The sequence below is a fragment of the Thalia democratica genome, unplaced genomic scaffold, assembly GCF_965202585.1.
Source record: "Thalia democratica unplaced genomic scaffold, ktThaDemo2.hap1.1 HAP1_SCAFFOLD_171, whole genome shotgun sequence".
Lineage (NCBI taxonomy): Eukaryota > Metazoa > Chordata > Thaliacea > Salpida > Salpidae > Thalia > Thalia democratica.
In genome coordinates this window covers 80,001-90,000 of record NW_028139305.1, presented here as the reverse complement: position 1 = coordinate 90,000, position 10,000 = coordinate 80,001, and the positions used below count along the sequence as shown (strand labels likewise).

At 28.7% G+C, this 10,000-nt stretch overlaps 5 non-coding genes across 5 annotated transcripts in view; all 5 read right to left on the bottom strand.

Annotated features, from left to right (window-relative positions):
• LOC145845856 (small subunit ribosomal RNA) overlaps positions 1-1,235 on the bottom strand; it is a 1,808-nt gene extending 573 nt beyond the window's left edge. Inside the window, exon 1 of the ribosomal RNA XR_014370551.1 lies at positions 1-1,235. This exon is cut by the window's left edge and continues 573 nt beyond it. This is a non-coding gene — a ribosomal RNA (small subunit ribosomal RNA).
• A 3,792-nt stretch (positions 1,236-5,027) lies between these two features.
• Positions 5,028-5,146, bottom strand: LOC145845823 (5S ribosomal RNA). Its single transcript, XR_014370520.1, has one exon. It is a non-coding gene; the product is annotated as a 5S ribosomal RNA (ribosomal RNA).
• A 2,746-nt stretch (positions 5,147-7,892) lies between these two features.
• Positions 7,893-8,011, bottom strand: LOC145845822 (5S ribosomal RNA). Its single transcript, XR_014370519.1, has one exon. It is a non-coding gene; the product is annotated as a 5S ribosomal RNA (ribosomal RNA).
• Positions 8,012-9,788: 1,777 nt separating this feature from the next.
• Positions 9,789-9,903, bottom strand: LOC145845848 (U5 spliceosomal RNA). Its single transcript, XR_014370544.1, has one exon. It is a non-coding gene; the product is annotated as a U5 spliceosomal RNA (small nuclear RNA).
• Positions 9,904-9,984: 81 nt separating this feature from the next.
• LOC145845841 (U2 spliceosomal RNA) overlaps positions 9,985-10,000 on the bottom strand; it is a 196-nt gene continuing 180 nt past the window's right edge. Inside the window, exon 1 of the small nuclear RNA XR_014370537.1 lies at positions 9,985-10,000. This exon is cut by the window's right edge and continues 180 nt beyond it. This is a non-coding gene — a small nuclear RNA (U2 spliceosomal RNA).

The following is a 10,000-nucleotide window of genomic DNA, read 5'->3' as shown; positions in this document are numbered from 1 at the left end:
CCTCGCTGTGTCCGGGCCGGGTGAGATTTCCCGTGTTGAGTCAAATTAAGCCGCAGGCTCCACTCCTGGTGGTGCCCTTCCGTCAATTCCTTTAAGTTTCAGCTTTGCAACCATACTTCCCCCGGAACCCAAAGACTTTGGTTTCCCGGAAGCTGCCGGACAGTTCTTAAGTTCGACACTGCCCGATCGCTAGTCGGCATCGTTTAAGGTCAGAACTAGGACGGTATCTGATCGTCTTCGAACCTCTGACTTTCGCTCTTGATTAAAGAAAACATTCTTGGCAAATGCTTTCGCAGTCGTTCGTCTTGCGCCGATCCAAGAATTTCACCTCTAACGGCACAGTACGGATGCCCCCGTCCGTTCCTATTAATCATTACCTCGTGCTCCGAAAACCAACAAAATAGAACCGAGGTCCTATTCCATTATTCCATGCAACATTATACAAGCGTAAAGCCTGCTTTGAACACTCTAATTTTTTCAAGGTAAACTTGCCGGACCACCGCAACACTCAGTTAAGAGCACCGCGAAGGCACCGACCAACAAGAACAACGAGGCCAGTGCTAGCCTTTCGACCGACCAACCTCGCCGTCCCTATATCCAACTACGAGCTTTTCAACCGCAACAACTTAAATATACACTTTTGGAGCTGGAATTACCGCGGCTGCTGGCACCAGACTTGCCCTCCAATGGATACTCGTTAAAAAGTTTAAAGTGTACTCATTCCAATTGCAGGACCTCGTACGAGGTCTGCATTGTTATTTTTCGTCACTACCTCCCCGAGCCGGGAATGGGTAATTTGCGCGCCTGCTGCCTTCCTTGGATGTGGTAGCCGTTTCTCAGGCTCCCTCTCCGGAATCGAACCCTGATTCTCCGTCACCCGTTACAACCTCGGTAGGCCGATACCGTACCGACGATAGTTGATAGGGCAGTTGCTTTAATGAGATGTCGCCAGCACTAGGCCGTGCGATCCGCAAGCTTATCCAGAGTCACCATTGTAACGACCCGAAAGCCGGTTAGTTTTGGTCTGATAAATGCGCGCCTCACGTCAGTTCGGCGCTTTACGCATGTATTAGCTCTAGAATTGCCACAGTTATCCATGTAAAAGCGTACAATCAAATGAACCATAACTGATTTAATGAGCCATTCGCAGTTTCACTGTACGTGAGCTCGTACTTACACTTGCATGGCTTAATCTTTGAGACAAGCATATGACTACTGGCAGGATCAACCAGATAACTATCCGAGGGCTTTTAAACCCGTTGCTCGACTGAGCGTTTTTACTGTATAAATACAGACCTTTTCTATCACTCGGCTTAAAAGCCTTGCGAACGTTACTGAAAGTCGGCGCCGGCCTTTTGCTGTTTAAAGCGCCAGCCCGCGTCGACTGCAGCATGCAGCTATACAACTGACTGTTCTTTCTCCCGACCAACCGTTTGCCTTCTGCCGGTTAACTCGTCAGCAGCAACACGCCATCTGTCTGCTGCAGTTACCCGCCTCGAGCCGTGCCTGCCTGCGTCGGCTACTCGTCTCGACGACTTCGCAAAGCTATAAGCCTACCGCCGCTGGACGCTTGTAGTTTTTCATACGCTGCTCCAATGCGTTTACATAGCACGTTCGCCGCCGCTGCAATAGCCGCGCCTCGGGTGCTAAACAGTAATGCTTTAAGCCCGCTTTCTCGTCAAGTCGACCGAACGCACAAACACGTCTCTCTCACTAGTGTAAAGTAATGCATACGTGTATGATGCTCAAATGTTGTTGTTGAACTTTTTTTGCCGATTTTTCCCGATTTTTTTTAAATTTCTTTGTTTCTTTTCAATTTTTTTAATATTTTAAGCTTATTTATGCTACGTTTAAATGTTTTAATACTTTTTTTATACTTTATTTAATATGTTTAAAAGAAATAAATAAAAAATAATATATATAAACTACTTTTTTTTAATGTTTTAAATATGTTTGTTTATTATAAATAAACTTTATTTGTATTATTTTTTATTTAAACTTACTTTTTAAATCTTAATATTTGTTTTATCGTTTTAAGCACATTGCGATAAATATAATAAACAAAAAATTGAATAAAAATAATAATAATAATAAAAAAAAAAAAAAACATAAGCTTATTTTATATGTTTTATTTTATTTTTATTTAAACTTACTTTTCAAACCTTAATACTCGTTTTATTTTTTTAAGCAGATTGCGATAAATATAATAAACAAACAGTTAAATAAAAATAAAATAAAAAAGTCAAACATAAGCTTATTTTATATGTTTCATTTTATCTTTATTTAAACTTACTTTTTAAACCTTTATAGTTGTTTTATTTTTTAAGCACATCGCGATAGATATAATAAACAAACAATGAAATAAAAATAATAATAATAATAATAATAATAAATCATAAGCTTATTTTGTATGTTTCATTTTATTTTATTTAAAACTTACAATTTAAACCTTTGTATTTGTTCTATTCTTTTAAGCACATCGCGATAAATATAATAAACAAACAGTTAAATAAAAATAAAATAAAAAAGTCAAACATAAGCTTATTTTATATGTTTCATTTTATCTTTATTTAAACTTACTTTTTAAACCTTTATAGTTGTTTTATTTTTTAAGCACATCGCGATAGATATAATAAACAAACAATGAAATAAAAATAATAATAATAATAATAATAATAAATCATAAGCTTATTTTGTATGTTTCATTTTATTTTATTTAAAACTTACAATTTAAACCTTTGTATTTGTTCTATTCTTTTAAGCACATCGCGATAAATATAATAAGCAAACAATTAAATAAAAATAATAATAATAATAAAAAAATCATAAACTTATTTTATATGTTTCATTTTATTTTTATTTAAACTTACTTTTTAAACCTTTATAGTTGTTTTATTCTTTTAAGCACATTGCGATAAGTATAATAAACAAACAATTGAATAAAAATAATAACAAATAAATAAAACAATACGGCTAAACTATAAAAAGAAAACTAAATAACTGATAAATACTTGTAAAATATTATTTGAAACATGTATTTTGAAACCCAACACGATTGAAATATAATTATAGCAATAAATAAAAACTTTTTATAAACAATTCAAACAAATTTACAATAAATCTAATGTATTTTTTTATAACTTTCTTTTAACTTACCTTTTTATTGAATAAGCAACTAAGCTGATAGCATAATAACTATCAAGAATAACCTTAAAATAAATAATATATTTTTTATTTAATTATAAAGTAGTCTCCCTTTTTGCTTCTGGTTTAATCAAAGTTATATAACACATACTATAGTAAGTTAAATAAAGTAACTAAATAGAATTGTATAATTTAATAACTTTAAAATAACTATCAAAACAACTAAATATTTAGTATACAATTGATATGTAAATTGTGTAGTTAATTGAAAGTAGTCTCCTTATTTGCTTCTGGTTTTACTTAAGTTACATAACATTAAATAAACATATTTAATAAACGTAACCATCAATACTGTCATTTAAATAAAACTAAGTACAAATACATTGAATTAACATTGCTAGTATCTGTTGGTAACAATAAATAACCTATTATGACTCACAATACAACAGTGCGAAATTTATTTTTCATTTGATTTTTCAGGTATTTTATTTGTGGAAATAAACTATTTTATTACATTAGAAACTAATTGAATTTTTCCTATAACTATACCTATTATTATGTTTAATATGCTTAAAAGTATTAAATAAAATGTCGCGATTATATAATAAACAAACAATCGAACAAACAAACAAATAAAAATAAAAATGAACTATTTTTTTAAACTTATATTTCAACTATATGTCTTATTTTATTTTCATTTAAACTTACTTTTAAACCTCAGTATTTGTTATATATATTTAAACACAATACGATAAACTATAAAACAAACAACAAAATAATATAATCACACTAAGCAAATAGCTAGAATAAAAATAAATAGTTCAATATATATGTCATATTTCTTGCATTTTTAAAAACTTGTTACTTGTTAAACATATTTATTTAAACATGCTTCTTTAAAATATAAAACTAACAGTTCTACAAATAAAGAAATTAAAATTATAACATAACACAATACACATAACACTAACTTTTCATAAATTAGATATGCAAATATGAACAAAATAATAACTAAATTGTAAACTGTGAACTTATAATAATAATTGCATATTCACTATTCAGAATAGCTTTTTATTTAATACACAACTGGTTTGCAAATTGTGTAGTTTATTGAAAATATAATCCCGTTTTTGCTTCTGGTTTAAATAAAGTTATACAACACATACTAAAAGTGAATTAAATAAAGTAATTCACTACTATCTATTAAATAAAACTAATTTACAAAATACATTAAATTAAAGTGAACTTATAAACTTATAATAATAATTGCATATTCACATTTAAATATAGTATACAATTGTTTTGTAAATTGTGTTGGTTCCATTCAAGTACTCTACTTTATTGTTTTGTTTTAGTTTAGTTTAAGCCTAGTTATATCACATTCAATACACATAATAAAGTAAATCAAATAAACTCTATAAATTTAAACTAATTAGGAATACATTTAATTAACATAGAACATTAAAAAGACTTTGCTAGTATCTGTTGGTAACAGTAAATAACTTATTATGACTCACAATACAAAATTGCAAAATTTATTTTCGTTTGATTTTTCAAGTAGCCACGCTTTTACTTGTTTGTGGACAAAAAGACTTTTAAGTTTTAGTATAAAAGATATAATTGTATTAATTTTAACTCAGAAAATTGTACTCTACAAGATGGTGCCATTATTTTTTCGATATCTCAAACTGGTCAAACCACTTTTTTAGCGCTCTAATTGGTTTAAACAGCAAATAACGTTATCTGATTGGCATAGGTTTTTATTTGCTAATAACTAGATTTTTCTTTTCTTTTAAGCGTTAAAGAAATGTAAATAAACGAGTAATAAGTATAAATAGGTCAGAAAGAAAAATAATCCAAAAAAGATGAAGTCAAAAAGCAAAAGCCTACGGCACGTGGTATTCCCAAGCGGTCACCCATCTAAGTACTAACCACGCCCGACACTGCTTAACTTCCCAGATCGGACGAGATGGGGTGTGCTCAGTGTGGTATGGTCGTAGGCGTTTGAAAGCGTTTACAAGCCTTTATAAACCCTTCGGTTTGTTTAAAAAACATATTTGCATTTGATTTACAATCAATTTGATATTTTAAAATTATTCCTTATAAAATTTTAACCTGAATTAACTTTTTTTTTGTTTTTTTAATCAACAGTTACTCCCAAACTGTACTAAAACTGTATTGTAACTGTACAAAAGTGTTTGTTTAAATAATTGTTATCTATAAATTACCTAAGACCAGGACAAGTAGAAGTAAAGTTTATTGAATTATTATATTATTGAATAAAATAAAATCGTAAAATAAAATAATACAATATGTTTACAATTTGTCATTGATCTATCCATTTATGTTATTGCATTACAAATACAAACATTGCATACATTCAAGAGTATTATTCATCAATCTTTTCAATATAATAAGTTTTAAATTTATATTTATTTTTGAATAATTCCTGACATTTTAGATTACCTGAGATTTTTTTTTAGTTAAATTAATTTTAGTAATTAAATACTTGACGTTCGATTTTGTTTAATTTGATAACTCAACCATGTTTATTTTTTTTTACTAATTTAAAAGAACTATTAAACTAAAAGACATTACATACAGCTTCTAAAAGTTTTAAACACCTCAAAAAATATTATTATTTTAAAGATATATTAAAGAACTAAACAGATATTACTCCTAAAAAATCTTGTTAATAATATATAAAAAGTACTCAAAGTCAGACTCGGAAATATATATACTGTTGTATATCTTACTTGAAGTTCACTGTAATTGACACTAACAAAATTGACACTAACAAAATTATAAAAATCAACCTATTTATATAGCAAAATATTTCTTTATCTTTGACGTGGCGCGGTGGGTCAGTGGTCTCATCAGCTGACTCATAAGCAGAAGGTTGAGAGATCGAATCCCGCTAGTCGTCACGTAACACCACTATCGTTCAATGTTCGGGCTTCAAATTCTTTGAGATTATACTGTACTATTTATCTATCTAACTAATCTATCTAACAAATGTTGTTCAATCTAGGTTGTGGGTACTTGGGTCGAGTAATGCCTTTGACCTACAATCTGTTGTTGATTGTCAACATTCCTCTATCTATCAATAATGATTATATTCAATATTAAATGTTGATTAATTCAGTTGTAAGAAAACCAGTGCGCTGGTTAGGTTGGGTAAGGCCTTCGACTTACAATCTTGGGGATTATCAACGTTCATCACAAGTACAGTAACGATCTCATTGAATTTCCAGTTGGAACATTGGATTGTAGTGGTGGCCTACTTTGTAGGTTTTTTGCCTAGTTTGTTTTTTGCCTAGTAGTGTTTGCCTAGTTTGACAAACTATTGTATATATATTGTATAACTTTATTTGTATTATTTTTTATTTAAATTACTACTTATTATTAAAGAATTAAATTTTCTTAGAAAAAAAAACTATGTATTTTAACTAATGCTTATTTTATATGTTTTGTTTTATTTTTATTCAAACTTACTTTAAACCTCTGTATTTTTTATACAATACGATTAAACTATATAACAGAAAAATAATTAAATAATCAAACTATTGAATAAGCAGTTAATTAGTGTGTTTTTTATGCTTCTTTCATTTTTAACTTACTTTTTAACCATATTTCTTTTATTAAAGTATAAAACTAACAGTTACTAAAATAAAATAATCATAAAGCCAATACACAAAACACTAATTTAAATATGCAAACATGAATATAGTTATGAAGTAAAGTTATTCAAAGCTTATAATTGTGAAGCTTTTGTATAATATTTCAACTACAGTGAACTTCAAGTAATTTAATAAGTTTTTTTTTTGTAATAACTACAAAATTGGTATTTTATTTTATTATTAGCAACTAAATATTTATATTTATTATACTTAAAAAAAAACTTCTATACTAACTCTAATATTGATATTTCAAAGCATATTAAAACATACAAACTTTACCAACTAAATATTTATTTTTATTTTTATTATTATAACTTTCAAACATAAGCTTGTATACCTTATATACCTATATACCTCATATAGTAGGCTTGACATAACATAACATTATTTAATTCTTTTTGTTTGAAATAAACTCATTTAGTTATTAGTAAATTACAACATAAATGTTTATAACAATAAAACTAAGATTTAGCTTTTGAGTTAGTAAACTTTGATAGTTTTCTTTTAATAGTTTAACAGTCCTTATTTAAGTTCAAACAAAATTGCTGTATATTTAATACACATACAAAAGTAAACTAAGTAAACGTAATTCAATAGTTTCTATTAAGTAAAAGTAATTACAAATACATTAAGTTAATACAAAACTTTAAATAGCTTTTGCTAGTATCTGTTGGTAACAGTAAATAACTTATTATGACTCACAATACAAAAGTGCAAAATTTATTTTCGTTTGATTTTTCAAGTAGCCACGCTTTTATTTGTTTGTGGACAAAAAGACTTTTAAGTTTTAGTATAAAAGACTAATTGTATTAATTTTTACTCAGAAAATTGTACTCTACAAGATGGTGCCATTATTTTTTCGATATCTCAAACTGGTCAAACCACTTTTTTAGCGCTCTAATTGGTTTAAACAGCAAATAATGTTATCTGATTGGCTTTTGGTTTTTGTTTGCTAATAACTAGAATTTTCTTTTCTTTTAAGCGTTAAAGAAATGTCAATAAATGAAAAATAAGTGTAAACAAGTCAGAAAGAAAAATAGTACAAAAAAGATGAATTCAAAAAGCAAAAGCCTACGGCACGTGGTATTCCCAAGCGGTCACCCATCTAAGTACTAACCACGCCCGACACTGCTTAACTTCCCAGATCGGACGAGATGGGGTGTGCTCAGTGTGGTATGGTCGTAGGCGTTTGAGAGCGTTTACAAGCCTTTATAAACCCTTCGGTTTGTTTAAAAAACCTATTTGCACTTAATTTACAATCGATTTGATATTTTAAAATTAATCCTTATAAAATTTAATTTGATGTAAGTATTTTTTTTATTAAAACCTTTTTTTTTTTTGGTGTTTTAATTACAATTACTCCCTGTAACTTTATTAAAGACTTTGTTTAAAAGATTGTTAACTATATTCTATGTTTAATAATATGATAATTAGAAGTAAAGTTTATTAAGTGATTAAAATAAATAAGAATTATTGTTAAAATAAACATTTCGGTAACATGTTGTGTTAGTTTGTTTTACTATTTCTCATTGTTCTATTTATAGAGTTCAAGAATATTTATAGTTAGTTAGAGTTTTCTAAAGAATATCTCATACTACATCAGATTTTACGATTAAATAATTTATAACTTATAATTATATAATTATAGATTATACAATAAATATAACTTAATTTAAGGTAATAAAATATTTGACGTTTAATTTAATAACTCAACTATGTTTATGTTATAAAATGATAGTATATAATACACATACATTATAATATAATAATATGTATAACTAGTTGTTTACTTTAAAATGAATAATTAAGTGGAAGAATTAAAAGAACTCACATTTTTGAAGAGAGCGTGGAAAACCAGAATATTCTTTTGAAACATTTATTAAATTATCGATAAATATAAAATACAACAGAATTAAACATATAAACGTAACTGTGGTTGCCTAGAAACTAAACAAGAAGTTTTTTAATAAAAATATAAAATAATTATTATATAGAAGTAAAATAAAATAAAAGTAATATAAATTATATATTTTAACTAAAAAACAAAGCACGAGCGATATTAGCGCAATGTCAGAGTATGAGTTTATAATAAAGGAATTGCTTCCTTGGTGTTGATACTTACCTTATTCAAATAGAATACATATTCAGCGATCAGGCTTGTATTTATCTTAGCGCGCGTAACACAACGTTTGTGGGTTTTGGCACACTTTTGTCGATAGTGGGCGCCCCGCCTCTTAAGTACAGAAATTTCGGGAATTTTCGATTTTTGGAATTCTGACTCGACAGATCGTTTTTGTTTGGTCCGGAGACCCCGTAAAAAATTTTTCAGCCCATTTGAAGCATGATGAAAAAATGTTATTTCGACCCCCTTTTTTTAGGGGTTACGGGGACATCGACCCATTTTTTGGGAATAAAAAACTCCTAGAAAAGGACCACTTTTCTTCTTTTTTCGAATTTCGACTTTTTATTTTTTTGGAAAATTTTTCTATTTTCTTTGTTTGTTCTATTATAAGGTCGAAAATATTTTTTTTGAGCTTCGCAACGCATAAGGACTAACGTAAGGTAAGTTTTAAGGATTTTTTTTTTCGATAATTTTTTCTATATTTTTTGTTTGGTCCATTACAAAGTCGAAAATATTTTTTTACGGCTTCTAAACGCGTGTAGATTAACCGTAGGGTAGGTTATTTCGAAATTTTAATCTTTCAATATTAATAATATTTTACTAAATTGTTCGATTATGAGGTTTTTATGGCTCTTTCAGCACCCAATAAGTACATTAGAAAATAAAACATGAAATAAAAACATCAACTAAAATGAAAATAACATATTCTGTGAAAAAACCTACGAAAATTCTTTATGAAATTTTCTTTGTCACATAATTGGAAGCTAAGAAAAACCGGAAAATAATTCTTCTTGAGCCATTTTTTTGTATGATAAATAGTATGCAAGCTGCCGATGTCAGAAGACTGTCGACAGCCGAAAAAAAGTCTGTTAAGACTCATTGAAATTGCTCCTGTCCACGGAAATCTTTAGTAAAAGGCGAAAGATTCATTCGTGTACTGAACTGAAGCCAGAGTGATTAGCAACGGTTGCCAAGGCTTTTTCTATGGGCTTTACCATGCTACAGGTTGTGAATAAATGTATACAAACTCCCCCAGAGGGGAGGCGAGCCGATT